Source organism: Cyanistes caeruleus, chromosome 5 (genome assembly GCF_971803275.1).
Source record: "Cyanistes caeruleus chromosome 5, bCyaCae1.hap1.1, whole genome shotgun sequence".
Lineage (NCBI taxonomy): Eukaryota > Metazoa > Chordata > Aves > Passeriformes > Paridae > Cyanistes > Cyanistes caeruleus.
Genome location: NC_141705.1, coordinates 76,351,670 through 76,367,216, shown reverse-complemented (window position 1 = coordinate 76,367,216; position 15,547 = coordinate 76,351,670). Strand labels below are relative to the sequence as shown.

Genomic DNA, 15,547 nt, shown 5'->3' with positions numbered 1-15,547 from the left:
TTAATTGTCATGTAAGAGCCTAATGTTAGCCAATTCCAATTTCTTCATCCAGCAAAAAGGATATATGCAGCTTTGTGTGGGAAGAGAATATAGAAACAGCCTAATTTATCTTGCAGTAGGAAAACCTGACTAGAAGTTGATTATGTCAGTCAATGCTAATGTTTCTGTTTCTGAGGACTAACTGTGAGCAAAAAATGATAGTGCAGAACCTTATTTGAAATCCAGTTTCCCTTTGTTCCCCCTTCATTTGTAGAAAGGGATGCTGTGCTGTGGACCTGTACTAAGTTCACTTCAACAGCTGGATGCAGTGATTCACATTAGATGGAGAGGTAACAGCCTCCAGGACATTTCATCCATACATGATTCATAGGATTCTGGCTTTTTGACAGCATGTGACTTACAGGGAGCACACCTGTGAAATCCTCTTTACAATTGCTGCTTCCAGCCAATCCCATCTCCTGGCTGTCAGCTCTCCATTCCTTTCATCTCTAAACCCAAATTTTCCCAGCTTGTCTTAAGTGGTGAGTGCCTCCAAGAAACAGTTTTTCTCAGTAAGAATTCCAGTGATAATTTGTAGTGACTTGTCTTGACTGAAAGGAGTTGAGGGAAATAACAGTTGTGCCATTTTCTTCACTATTTCAAATATTAGCGGGGGAATTGTAATGATGGCGTGCACTGGATCAGTGCTTTATGTAGACCTAAGTCATGTGCTGTTTGGTGCACATTAACATCATCACATAAGGTGTAACATATTTCCATCACATAGATGACAGGGCAGTCTTGCTCAGTTTCCTGGCAGGACACAAAATCAATAGAGGTGTATGAGAATCAAAACTATAATTACATACATGAGGGCTTTCTTCAGGTCCAGTCAAAAATACATGAGAGTCTGTACTGGTTCCATTCCTGCTGTATGTCTATTCTGTGTCTGTGTGCTCTCCATGCCATGGCCTCCAGATCTATCAGTTTGTTTCTTTGCATAAAACTGACTCTGAAATTTTTGATAGACAGTTAGCAAATATGCAAGTCTGTGAAATTGCACATTACAGATGAATGCAGATGGCTTTTTAGGTTTCTTTTTATCCAAGATTTATATATTGAAACGAAGTTGATGTCCCTGCCATTGCTTATCATCATGAATAATCTGTTAATGACATTGTAAAATACTTTCACATCACAAAACCTTATGCGTCAGCTTTCATATTTTTTGCTTGGTATCAGAAAGCATTTAGTCTGTTGCCACATTTTCTACATACTTTCCATGTTGGCATAATCCTAATAATCACATGATACACATGTGAGCATCTTGGATCAATATAAACAAAAAAAAAAGTATTTTTTTCTCTCTTTTTTTAATATCAAGCTATGCAAAATGAAAATAAAGAGACAGAAAATAAAAGCAGTGGCGAGCTGTTGACAGACAAATAAAAGAAAGCATTTTTAAGTGATCCAGGTTGTACCAAAAGAGGCCAAAACTTTGTGTGCAGTTACAAGCAATCATCTGAATTTTTCCCCACTAAAGAAAGAGCTTTCTCTAAAAGATTGCAGACTCATGCCTCACAATTAAAAGAAAATAATTTACTTTCATCCTTAGATAATTTTGTCTTGGTTGCTAGTCATGTTTCTAATGTAATTGGTAGAACCCTCAGTCTTGTCAGCTTTCAAAACCTTTTAATACTGTAGAAAAGCAGCTGACTGTTTCTGGAAGTAGGTAACTGAGTATTTGACCTATATTATCTTTACTGTACTCTTTGAATTAAAAAAACCCCTGATTTTCATTTAGTTACTGAGGAATTCCAGATGCAGGGCTTTGACATGGTGAATGTCTTCAAAGAAAGAATGTCTCTAAGTTCAGGGTTTGATTCTTCCACCTACCAAAACAGACAAGACTTTCTTGCAGATCCTCAAATAATTGTTTTTCAGATATGCATTGACTGCTTTCCACAAATAAGAAGTGCTGAATAAATTCTTCATTGGAACTATTTTTTCTTAAAGGAATAAAAAAATGGAGAATTTTTCCATAGGGAATTCAAAACAGAGGTTTTAATTTTAAGCAAAGCTCATAGTCTCGAGTATTATCATGGGAGGAAGCAAGAAAATTTATCAAACTCACTTATCTGAAGCTGCCCATTGTGACAACTGTTTTCCTCAGTCTTGGAATATGTGCAAAGCAAACCAATGACATGGAATATTGTTCAGCTTGTAGAATTTGAAGCTGTCACAGGCATATGCTTGAGTGAGACCTCAAGAACACAAAGAACAGCAGGGGAACTCCTCCTAGGCTTTTTACTTCTCCTACAACACCTGCTGCTAACACCATCAAGTTAATTCCAGGGTAAGTTGTTGTGGAAGAGGCACTCTTTTTCCTGTTTTTAGCAGAATCTCAGAAGCTCAGTCTGTCTTGGCAACAAAAATAATCCAGATGTAGGTGGGATGGCTCAAGAATAAGGTGGATAGATGTCTAGGAGCTACTCTGTGAGTTAGGAGGAGTTTGCTATACCAAATAGGATGAAAATGAGAGTTGAAATCCTTGTTTAAAATGATGTGTGATTTTTAAACTTTCTTTCAAATATGTTTGAGTTGAGTCTCATATTTCCCAACAGATATGGGGATCTTATGGCATATTTATATATAGACTTGCAGTTCTGGTTTTGTGTTACCACCAGAGACGAGGTTGCTGCAAACAGTGTTGGCAGAGAACTGGGATGTAAAACAGAGAAGGCGCCTTTTCAGAAATTTAACCAAAATGAAGTAAAGCTGAGCAATTCTAATGAAGAGAACTTGTAAGAAGACTTGTTAAATTTTGCTGTTTCTTGGAGTAGTACTAACAGGAAAGCTTGTTCTAGAACTTTCTCTGGCTTCCTTTGTCTTTAGAAACTCATCACTACTAAAGTTTTATTAAAAGAGCTATTTGAAATTAGTTCTGATTTAAAGAACAGACAAAATTCAGACCCTTTTAAAAAGTTTAATATTTGACAAGCCATGTTCAATGTAAACCTTAGTTGTGGCTTATGACTTGTAATTTATTCTTGCACATGGTATACAAAGCTTTTATGAATTCATCACCAGTGAAGAAGAGGTACATAATTTCACATTTAAATGCAGTGGCTGGTAGTGCTGCTTTGTTTTAGAGATCCTGATGCTTACTCCACAGAAAAAAAATCTGTGTTTTGTCAGCACTGGATATGTAAAGGTCTCTTTTTGTTGGATTGTGGAAACTCAACTTTTATATAGCTTAGTTTATCTTCTTTGGTTTGTAATGCTATGAAAGTCATAGCATAAAGTGGGGGGCACACATACATTTGTCTGTATCTATTCTTTTTTCAGGAGTTTATATTCAGGTACACAGTGCTGTTGTTGTCTCAGTCACACCTTTGCTCCTTTCGGGCTTACTATGCAAATAATTGTAAGAATGGGGCTTATAGCTGATGTGAAGTGTATTCTTCCAGGTTAATTGTTGAAAAGAATTCAGGATGAGCAACATAAAATCCAACATAATTCTGAATGAGAGTACCTACAAGAGGATTTAGTGGTTTAAGTATTTTATTAGATTAATTTGGATTTCTGAGTGTACTTAGGTAATTGAGCTTTCTGACATATGCTATGAAATAATTTCCTGCCAATTTGACTACTGTGGAACTTTGTAACTTGAAGATGTTTTACTTCTTATTTCTTCTGCCTCTTAATCGTACCACCAAGTAAATTTTGATACTGTTGTTACTTCTCAACTCACTCCCATGTGATACTTTTTAGCCACTGTATTTTAGGTGGCCAGAGATACTAACAAGCTCCAACAATTTTGTTTCCTTCAAAGCTTGTCTTAATGCTGCAAGTTTTTCTGAACTTGTGTTACTTTATCAAAATGCCCTAAGTTTGCCACTGCAACAACTCAGCTGGGGTGTAAATGCTTGGACTGTGCTAAAAAGTTGCTTTTTAACAATTTCTCTCTCTTCTGATGCTGTTAGCTAATGGGTAGCACCTAGGCTTGTTGTTGAACAGATATGCTCCTCGATATTTGGTGGTTGTTCTCAGTTGGTGTTGACATGGCGCAAAAGCTGATGAGACAAGAAAAATGAGGTATTTTTTTGTGTTTTTTGTGCTTTTGTGCTTTTGTATGCCTGTGCCCAAGGTAATGATTGGTAGGTTTCTAGAGGTTCAGCCAATTGTTTGGCTGTGATTCAAGGACTTCAAGCGATGTGTTTTGGAAATACATTTCTATAGCAGGCACATGCTAAAAACAATCTCTTTCCCAGTGCTGGTGCAGGGAAAGAAAACAAGCCACAGTGGCTTATTCTACATGATCTATTTACATGTAAGTTCTACCCTGCTGGTTCATATACAGGACTGTTCACAGAGGCATCTTTTGCTTTCTTTTTTTTTTAAGAAATCAACACCAAAGAATAGGGCTGTTTTGTTTATTTGTGCTCTGTAAGCTTATGAGGGAACCAACACACACACTCTATTTCCTGACAGCCAGGGCAAGTTGTCCCCAAAGAAGCAAACAGCTGAGCTAAAGACTGTAGCTGACATGGGAGAGTCACTGATGTGACAGCACCGTGGCTGTTAATGACAGGTTTACTGCTATTCTTGCTGCCCTGAAGGATTTTTTGCTGAAGGTAGGAATACAGTGCAGGCAGTGAGAATTAGAGGGCTGCTGGTTCAGATTGCTAGCTTTGCTTGTAATACTGCTTGGCATAGCTTGTAAGGTCTTTTGTATAACCTGAAGTTTGTCTCTGTCAGCTCGGTTGCAACTCCCTTGTCTCTGGCTGCAGTTCTTTATTTGGTATATGAAGAATGGAGATTTGAAATACTGGGGGCGGGGGGAGGGAGGGATGTGGGGCCTGGGGCAGGTGGAGAGAACTTCACTGTGCCAGCAACAAGGAATTATTATCCAGGTTTAATAATCTGAAATATCAGAGAAATGGTCACTGCATCAGGCTCCAGAGAAAGGAAAAAAAGGTTGGCTTGAGACATTTTTGAGCCACCAGAGATTTATTCAAAATGCCTTTAAAACATTGACTCTAATGCTCATTTTCTCCAGACTTTAAAATGTGGCTGTGGATGGGGGAGTGGATGGGGGAGCTGGTTTGACTCGCAGCAGCAAAGGTTTATCTGTGAGCAGCACTTTTTTTTGGTGAGCTATAATTTTCAAAAACTATTCCTTGAGGGGCTGCCAGTGGAGAATTTCTTCAAAAACCTTGGAGCAAAAGCTTTAAATGAATTGCAAAAAGAAGGAAGCCTTTTGATGTTTAAAGAAGTTTGTCAACATGCTCTCAATGTGTCAGGATGTGTGTCTCTATCCCCTCACCCTGCCTCTTGTTGAATGTCCTGTTGCTTGATCTTATGAAATAAAGCTGGGCTGTGCCTAGGACTGGGAATAAACATGGTTCTCCTTCTGGGATAAAAGACATTTGCTTTTGTAAAAAGGTAGATTCACTTAAGAACACAGAAAAAAACCCTAAAGATAAATTAAAAAAAAAAGTCCTATGATAGCAACTTTTTTGAATGAAAAATGGTTAAAGGAATAACCAAGAACAAACTCCTTTTGTTGAGCCTGGTGAGAAGTGCCAAAAGGAAGTTGGAGATGAGAAGAATATGAATAAAGAGAATAATGGAGAAGAGAGGAATATGAATAAAACTTATTTTATGTTACATTTCTGTCAAATTTAACCACCTATGACACCGAATGCATCTTGTCAGTTTGAATGTTGTAACAGACCAAACAGCAAAGCTACATTAGGGAGAGACAATATTCTAAAATGGCATTTGCAAGAACAGTCCCTTAAGCCCCCAAGTTTTACACACATCCAAGCACACAGCTATCCAAGCGTGTCACTGTGTGGGCTGCTTGTTCATGAGCAACCAAGAAGTTGCTTTTCATGTTCTTTTTTTCCCCTGTTCTGCTGGTGGTGTCACCTGGGAAAGCCTCTAGTCCTGCAATGAGGCCTCTTCTCTGGGCAGGCTTTGGTACTAGTGCTTCCATTAAACTGAGCCAGAGCCTTTGATCTCCCAGGCAGGACCCAGGTCCTGCTATTTTTGTAGAGGCAGTCCCTACTCGTATTAGTCCTTGGGCTCCTCTGAGCTGTGACATCCAAGTTTGCCATACACTGGTGTTTATTCCCTAGTTCTTCTTCTTTTTCCCTATAAACTGCAGGTTACTTCTGTAACCTGAAGGAGACTGCAGAGACACTCACCTACATGTTCTGCTTTGCACACAAGTCTTATTTTGTTGGTGTAGACCACTCCCTTAGCCCTCTTTCTCATCTCCTGCAGCTTCTCAAAGTGGCCATGAGGCACGTGTTCAGGGCTATTATGGACTGAAAAACTATTGTTACCAGAATATGAACATCTATTTATAAAAGAATTAAAGACAGTTGGATGCCCAAAACATTTGAATTTCAATTGGAAATATTCAGTCTTGTTAACTGAATGTAATATTTTGCCAGATTTCTTTTAAGTGACATAATGATAAAAGAACACAACCTGTTTTCAGATGGCTGCATATTAATAGCTTTGAGCAGGTGCTCTGGATATCAAGGGAGCCTGTGAAATTTCAGAATGCCCCCTCCTCCCATTGAAAGCTTATTTCTAAAAAGTGCACATGTCTTTAGTCTGGTGTAGCAAATGTGTGAGACTATGATCTGTTTGTACTTCTGCTGTTTTGAGATTGGTATTTTTGTAAGGATTCATCTTGCATCTGTCTCAAGTGGAAATTCCACAAAAGCTTAGTCAAAGGACATCTGAAACATACCATTTCAGGGTCCCTAAAGTGCAAAAACAGTTAGCATAAAGCTTCCAGGAAGAAAAACACCAAACAACAAGAAAAAGCCCTAAACTCTCTGAATGTCTTTTGTCACCTGACCTGCAATTGCTCCAAAAAGCTGGCACAGAAAACTACAAAACTGCATTTCATCTGCAGTTACAGACTGATAGATATTCTTTGTGGCTGACAGTAGGCAGTGAGGCATAATTCTTTTTTTTTTTTTTTTCCTATGGCTGTTTAGCACAGTAAGTAAATTTAGGTCAAACTCTCAATCATCTGATCATATGCCTGGAGATGTAATACATTTTGTCTAATAGCCAGGGGAAACAGTCATTTAACCAAGTAACTGTTTCGTTTCTTTAAGTGACTAATTTGATAGACAAGGCCCAGTTCACAGGAAAACAATAGATTCTACAATGGGATGTTCTTAGCCTGACCTTTCTGCCCAGCTGGATTCCAGTGGGGTCTGTTAGCATGGAGATGTTTGCCAGCTTGAGGAAAGGGTTTCAGCATCATATCTGTAATAACAGTTACATCACGCAGTGCATTGCATCATGTGTCTACTACAAATAATTTGCCTCTCTTCTTCTCTGCCACAAGGTTTATGAAGTAGGGTACAAAGGAAGAGCGTTTAGTTAAAAGAAAAGCAAACACTTTGCTTTACCTTTAGTTTCAGAAGAGCAGGGGCTTGTGTATTTTTCACCCTTCTTGATCCTGAAGACCGAATTCAGCACTTTATTGCACAGCTAAAACAGCAGGTGGATTTAAAATGAAGGGACAGCTGTACGGATGAGCTGCTGTATAAGCAGATTATAAAATATTCAGCTTGTAGAGGTAGAACTTATCTACCCTCAGTAAGGAACTCTCTGCTGGTTGTTATTTGACAAGTTCAGCCATCATCTCTTGAAGATAAATGTTGGTATTGCCATTGTAGCTCTGATTAATTCCACATTGGCCTCTTTATCATAATGGTTTCGTCTCTTTGAAAAGGTTTAGTTTATAATGGAAATATATTTTGCTGGTCTACTTTAATCATTATAAACCACCTATACTTGTAGTTTAGCGCTGTCAGCTGAGCATTTCTAATTATTCAGTACATCATGTTCTTCTCCAGTGACACAATTCCTTTCCGTTTGGTGATGGCCCAGGACAGAGAATCTGCATTTACACCTAAACCAAAAGCCACTAGAATTATTGCTAAATTGGATACTTTTATGTTCAGATTTAACTGAAAAAAGATTTTCCACTGCAATTTTTAATTTAAATGTGGAAAATAAGGCTGCACAGCTAGCTTTGGAAATTGCTGTAGACATTTGTTCAGGCAGAACAAGCGTTCTTGCTGTTGCAGTACCACGCCTTTTATACCACACTCTCAGTGATGTGCCGCCTTGAGGAAAGATCTTTATTGTAGCTTCATCTGGGATGAATGTTTGTGGCAATTACCTTTTATTCTCTTCTTTCTTTATAGCATAGTATGTGCAGGATTTTGTCAAGTGCATGCCAGCAAATAAGCATATTTAAAATGATTAGTCCCAAGGACTGGAAAAATTTATTGTGTACAATTCAACTTCCAAATATCTTTGCTTTCAAACTCAAAATTTATTTCACTGTTAATCATATTCCTTTCCTTCACTACACATTCACTTCACACAGGTTCTTAATGCTGTTGCTTTAAAAAAAACTTATTTTATGCTTCTTTTTTTATGTAATTCATGAAGGTGTCATGATCCTATGTGTTAATTTGCCAGTGGTTCCAAGTTGTGTGTTAGACTGCCTGTTTTATCTTCCTGCCTGGTCAAATCCAAGAAGTTGAGCAAATGGGATCTGCTGTACAAGTGGCTGCTGGGCAAGTGCAATTTGTATGTGCTATGCATCTCTGAAAATAAATGAACTTTTTTATTTTAGGCACCAAAATGGATTTTCCTTTTCTTTTCTTTTCTTTTCTTTTCTTTTCTTTTCTTTTCTTTTCTTTTCTTTTCTTTTCTTTTCTTTTCTTTTCTTTTCTTTTCTTTTCTTTTCTTTTCTTTTCTTTTCTTTTCTTTTCTTTTCTTTTCTTTTCTTTTCTTTTCTTTTCTTTTCTTTTCTTTTCTTTTCTTTTCTTTTCTTTTCTTCTTCTTCTCCACTTTGAGAATAGTTTTACACACACTGGCTTCTCTGGAGGGTCTTCTCTCTCAGTTTTCCTATTATTAACATCCAAATCACTGTTCTTGGAAGCGAGAATGGAGCTAATCTTATGATCTCTCACCAGGGTCCTCTTAGTTTTCTCACAGCTAGGGAGGACAAATGGGCCTTTTAGTGTGCCCTAAAAGTCAATAAACTAGAACTAGTTTGTAGGGGGTGGGGGACAAGTCCCCAAACTGGGGGGGTGACAGCAGAGAGGGCACATCTGCCTCTTAGTTGCATTCCTGCCCTAGTGCTCAGCTGCTCATGGTTTGGTACAATGAAGTTGTTGTTTGGTTTGGTTTTTGTAGACACGTGCTTTTCCCAAGTACTTTTAAGGCAAATTTCCTAAATACTTTAATAATTTAATTGGACAAAATAAGTGTCTTAAATGCCATGGCCAGAAGAGGCTGAAAAAAGGATCAAAAATGTGTTTTAGAAGAAATGGGATGCTGATGCTACCTCACTTTGTAGGTGGTTTTTGAATTGGGCATATAGTAATTCACCTGCAAAGGAGAAACTAGCTGAGAGCTGCAGGATGTAACCTCTGCCAGTCCAATGGCAGAGAAAAATGCTGATTAGGTTGTAGCTGTTACCATGTTTCTGTTTTGGGGCAGAAATCCATTGGCCCCATTTCTATCTTGTAGATGCAAGTTTAAAATTCAATACAAACCCACAATTTTTCCCCATTTGTAATTTATTAAGTTTCTGCATACATGCAGAAGTTTCTGCATGCAAAGTTATGAGGGTTAAAGAGAAAAGGAAATGTGCAAAAATTTATTGCATGGATGTTACTGGAAGAAAAGAGAAAAGGGAATTGTTCTGATTTTTAAGTGTGAAAGTAAGGCAATATTACTATATCCTTAAAGGAGGTGAAAGAGAGAAAGGCAGTAAAGTAGCTTAACAATAAAGACCACGTCTAAAGCAAATGTGTTTACTCTTAACAGCTGAGATTGATTAGGCAAGAGTAAATTACTTTGTTGCTTTACAAGCAAACAATGATAAGAACATACATCTGCTTCAAAATGGCACGATTACAGTTCTGGTGTGAGACAGATTTCCTCTCAGCTCTGGGAGTTATCAGATCAGGCCTTGAGGATGCTGCTGAGAGCACGAGAACACGTCAGGGCAGGACAGGCTTGTCTTAGGCAAATGTCAGATGACTTTGTGAAACAAGGCTGCTCCATTTTGTGTCTGGCCAATGGTACCACAAGGGTTCTGCCAAATTTCTGGGGTGAATAGTTTTGAAGTGAAGTGTGTTGGTTTTTGTCTTCCTTTTGAAAGAGAATTTCCTTCTATGCTTGTTTTCTAATAATATCAGAAGTGGTAAGTTTTCAGGCTCTGGGGTTTAAGAACTCTTTCATTTCCTTTAAGTGTGAGTAACAGAGTTACTCAGTTACACCAGTACCACATACACAAAAGGTATTTGCATCATATTATGTTAACATAAAGTTTTAGATGTCACTTGAGAACAAAGACAAAAGCCCTTGGTTGCATCACCCATTTTTATATTGAAGTACATCTACATTGAGATAGCCTTTTACTTCTACACAGGGTCTATATTTTCTCCAGAAAATTCTTTAGAAATTACAAGTTCTCAAGTACTGGGATCTGCATGTGCAGAAAGAAAGGATTTCCATAGAGGAAAACCCATTTCTACCAGCAGCAGTAATGTGTTTTCAGGCTTTGCCTACCTGTGATAGATGAACCACCTACTGTGAAATCCCAAGGGAGGCAGGCTCTTGCTGTGGGGCATTTAAGGACAGGGTTCACTGTACTCATTTATTCAGGACTGACTATCTGGTTTGTTTAGTGATAAGACTAAGACTCTCTGTAGACTAGAAACTGTCTTTACTAGTGAATAAACAAAGGAAACCCATTTCTGGCAGTCAAGACAGAGCCATAATGTTCCAGATGGCTCACAAGATTTGAAATAACTCTAATATTAAATAGATACAGTGTTTCAGAAACTACAAGTGCCTTGTAGGGCTTTTTATTCCCTTATCTCTCTTCTAATTTATTTAATTTTTTTTATTTCAGGATTATTTTACATTGCTAGGGGGAAAATTGGTAAAAAAATGTGGGATTTGGCACCCAAAGTTTAGGAGGCTGCGGAATAAACCAGACTTTGTGGTAGTCTCATCACCGGAAGAAACTACACAATTCTGATGTTTGTAAATGATACAGGCTTGTCTTTGTGCTTGTGTGCTTCTCCTGCAGTCCCACACCTTTTCCTGTGTGGTGTTCTAAACATTTTTTCAGAAGGATCTTAGTAGAAATGCAGCATCTTAAGAAAAAAACTTCATTTTGCCAGATAGAGTCTTCCTAAGTATGAACTGCATATGTGAATTTTCCCTTTAATAGTTATTCAACAAGAAAGACAAACAATTAGGAACATGATGCAGATGACTGGGCAAGTTACAGTAACAGCAGTAAAGTCCCGAGTAGTATTGAAAGCAATGTATTTGCAATGAAATGTACAGATCCCAAATTAAGAATGGGTAAGCAAATGGGAAAGGTGCAGGAGGGCTGAAAGGTTAATTTGATTGGTTCTTTCATTTTCCTTCAGATTCCTGGGACTTGCTTAGGTCAGTGGAGAAGGTGAGCTGTTGGGAAAAGGTGCTAGAACTATGGTCAATCTCTCCTTGGCTTGCAACAGAACTTTGAAAATACTGGTTTGAATCTAATTGTAGCTAGAAGTAGATCCTATCAAAAATTAACTTACCAAATTACTCTAAATTCTGGGCAAAATAATTAGGCAAGGCTCACTTAGCATATTTTGGCCTGTAGTGTGTTGGTTATGTAAATTACATTAGACCCCCATATGATGATGAGATGGGGATACCAGGCCACAGCTAGTTCTAGCTGATTGCATGAATACCATGATTTATTGACATGAAAAGTAGGAACAACTACAGCTTAGTGAACAGCGGTTAAAAAACTCCCTGTGATACCAACATCAGTTGGAACTGACCTCAGGTGCAGTTACAGTATCTCAAGGACTCTGGAATTTATGTGAGTTTTTCAGCTTTATTAAGAGAATGATATTTGTGTGTGCATGTGTCTGTGTTCTTGTTAGCTGCTGAATTGCAACTCTCTGTTTTCATTTTCCAGAGGCTCCTAAATCCACAAGAAGATCAGTAGAGCTTTGCAATTAAAGGTTTTCTCAGGTGTGCCATGCACAAGAGCTATAGCCAATAATGTAGTTTTGGGAAGATTTGTACTTGGCAGATAAATTCTATGGGGATGGTCCTTCTTTGCTTTTTTTCCAGAACCCTGTGCCCTTGAAAAGCTTTGGAGCATTTCTATATGCATATGTGGTGTGACTATGTAGGTCAAACATTGCACGTGACACTTCCTTGTTCAACACCACAAAACTGAGGATGTACCTTAGACTTCGCAGTCCTTAGGATTTACAGTAATTGATTTTAATTGTTTTATAATGAAACTTCAAGATTTTTTTTTCCCCACAAAAGGTGAAATAATCTTAATTTGTGTCTAAAATATGTATAGCACAGGCAATCATTTTACAGGTTTACTTACTCTGCCTAATACATTCTTTTCAACCCTGACTCCAAGAACAAAGTGAAAACTAACTTGTTCCACCTACCTCTCTTAAACAATTGCAGGCATGTTTTTTTTTATTCTGAAAGCATGGGAACTCCAAGAAATGGATACCCTATTTATCCAGTGACTGGAAAAAAGGGAGTGTAATCCCTAATTTTAGGCTTTAGCTATTTTCAATAGAAACCATAATTTTTACATCAGATTCTGTGTCTGTTTAATCCTTAGTCTAAGAGATTAAACAAGCATTTAGACACCTGTAGTGATGGGGGGAAGGAAGTTTCCTGGCTAGGCAATGGGTGTAGTTCATTTAGTGGTAGATAAAAATGCCTGTAAATGCCAAATACTGGGTTCTCCAGATCTAGGTACAAGAAAATAATTACCTGTTTGTAAGTTAAAACAGAAGACAGAAAATACCTGGCCAAGGTTTAGAACAGCAATGGGAAGACTAAAACTGTATCTATAATAGCAACTGGATTTTAAATATGAGTATGGTTTTAAAGTGAAGCCCTTGATTTTCCCAATTTACTGCATGTATATTCAGTTCTCAACAGGATCTAGAAGCAACTAGATTCCTCTAGTTCAGGTCCAAATATGCGTCAGTGTTGGAGTTTGTTAGGCTCTATCCTTTAGTTTGAGGTTTGCCACTGTGAGGTTATCTTGGAAGACTGAATGCAGAAGGGTCAAGATGAGGCTCTCAAATGCTGATGGCTCTCACAGCATCCTGAAGAAACCATCTTCATTCATCTGTACCTATTTGGAATTGAAATCTCTTTCAATCTTTCTGTAACTGCTCATCTTTCTCTTTCTTCCCTCCTTTGCTGAATTCCTACTTCTCTTTTTTTCTACTTTGTATAATGCCTTCTCTACTTTGTTCATTCTGCCAAGTCTATAGATGCCTGTTTTACCTCATGAAATTCAGAAACCTGCAGCTTTGGGGCCCCCAAAGATCTGACAGTCTGCACTGTGAAAGAATTGGGATTTTAGTGCCATCAGATACATCTGCTGTTAACCTGGAAGTCATTAATCTCATGATGGCTGTTGAAAGAGGACACTGGCAGGCAATGAGGAATTCAACCAACTAAAAAATAAAGGTAGAGCCGTCGAAGGGCTCAAGAACAACATCTGACAGAGGCACCATATAGAAGAGTCCAAAGAGTGGCTATTCTGGAGTTTGCTCCAGGATCCCAGTTCCACATAGAAGGCTTCTGCAATGACAGGCCAAGAAATACCTCCTTCCATGTTTCCAGGCAGTCCTGGAGTCAGTGACCCTTTGTGCCAGTGCCCTGGATCCCAGCCCCACAAAGTGAGCTGCTTTATGTTGCTCTAAGAACAGCAGGAAGTCAGTGCCTGACCTTTCTGGTAGGCTTACAGCTTCAGGCTCAGAGCCATGAAATAGCTGTGCACTGCTGGTCTGATACATTTAAAACACCTTCAGAGCCATCAGCTCTGGAGCTGTGGAAAAATTCCAGCTATCTCAGCAACAGGTATCTCAGAAATTCCTTCTCCTGTCCTTACTCTGAGTGAGTACCTTGCTCAGCCCCAGTGTTGGGGAGCTGTGCTTAATGCACAGTGCAAAAGCACAGCTCTGTGAGTTTCTTGTGCTGAGAGCCCCCAATGCAGCCCCTTTCTCACACCCACTGCCAGGGATTAGCCTGCTCACAGGGCAGGAACTTCGTGGAGCTTGTCCTTGGCCCACAAACTCAAGATTAAGCACCATTTTTTTGACATACAAAGTAGTTATTGCCTAAGGTGCTGGTGGATTGCAGTAACCCTTCTCTCCTCTGCATGTCTCAACATCAGGAGTTGCTGTGTCACCCATCCTGTGTCAGCCCCTGGCGGGGAGCCACAAGGATGTGACCATCTGTAATTGTGACAGTCCTGCAGAAATGCTGTGCAGGACAGAGTCACCCCCCTTTTTTTAGGAGGCTGGGAGCTCAGTTGGTTCCTAATTTCAGCAAAGAGCTGGCCGACAGTATAAATTTTAAGTCTCTTGGGGTGGGAGAGAGAGAAAGGGCTTTTGGCTGCTGTGTGCTGTCAGGCCATTACTCCAAACAAGGTTTTAGGTTCATGCAGTTGCACAGCATTACCAGTTTGGGATGCAGATGTAGGCAGACTTGTGCATGAGAAGGAGTGCCAGAGTTGGCAGCCCACATTGTTCTTTGGATCTCCCTTGTCTTCAGGGATTGAGCAGGCTCCCAGCAAAGAGGCTGCTGCTGTGCTGAGATCACATAAATTATTCTTGGGAAATAGGAGATCTTCTACCTCCCTCCTTTATGGCACAGGCTACAAAGTCTGTAGTGTGTGTGTGTGCTTAGGGGCTGGTGTTAAACAGAAGTTCATGTCTCAATAAAATGGGTAAAGAGACGGGATTTTTTCTGGAAGAGTATTATTCTTCCTACCCAAGACGGCTGCTGCATGATTCCCTGTTGCTGATTTTCCCTCTGCTGTGCTAAGGCTGCTGCTTAAACAGCTCTTGTCAAGCTTTCCTTCACCTCTCCTTTCTTGTAGCTTGATGAGAAAAGGTTATGGCTTTATGGCTGTTGGGGGTTGACTTCAGCCAGCAGCTGAGCACCCACATAGCAGCGCACTTGGTTCCTCCCTCAGTAGGATGAGAGAGAGATTAGGAAGACCAAAAGGAAAAAAAAAATAAAAAAAAAATAAAAATCATGGAACAAGACAAAGACAGTTTCATAAGTTAACTCCATCCCAGACAGACCAAGTACAAGAGTCCAGTTTGAGGGGGTCTGTAGCACATCCTGTGGTACCCATGGACACCCATATGCTGCAAATGATCCTCTCTCTTCCATGTGTCTCACTGCATTCATAAGTGAGGTTAATGTGGTGCTGAAGTAAGAAGTGAGAAGACAGAGGATACTTGGAGAGACCCTTAGTTTAGGTTGTGAAGCCCTGAATGACAGCTGCCCTTCAGAATGTTTTGAGCAGTTTTGTGAAGATGCTTTGGCCTCAGGCCAGGCTGTGATCCTGTGTGACCTTCCTAAACCAAGTATGAAGGAGATGTGACGTGTTTCAGCACCAACCTTGTAGAGCTGCTGAACA

The 15,547-nt window shown here is 39.2% G+C and overlaps 1 protein-coding gene across 12 annotated transcripts in view; it reads left to right on the top strand.

Moving 5' to 3' along the window:
* JADE1 (jade family PHD finger 1) overlaps positions 1-15,547 on the top strand; it is a 146,818-nt gene that overhangs the window by 71,598 nt on the left and 59,673 nt on the right. Inside the window, exon 1 of one of the 12 annotated variants that reach the window (XM_086890489.1) lies at positions 4,429-4,616. The exons of 10 other annotated variants lie outside the window; for them this stretch is intronic. The gene's annotated coding sequence lies outside the window, so the exon portion shown is untranslated. Of the gene's footprint in view, positions 1-4,428; positions 4,617-15,547 lie in introns of those variants that run through there. One more of the 12 variants, XM_086890508.1, reaches the window with a different exon arrangement.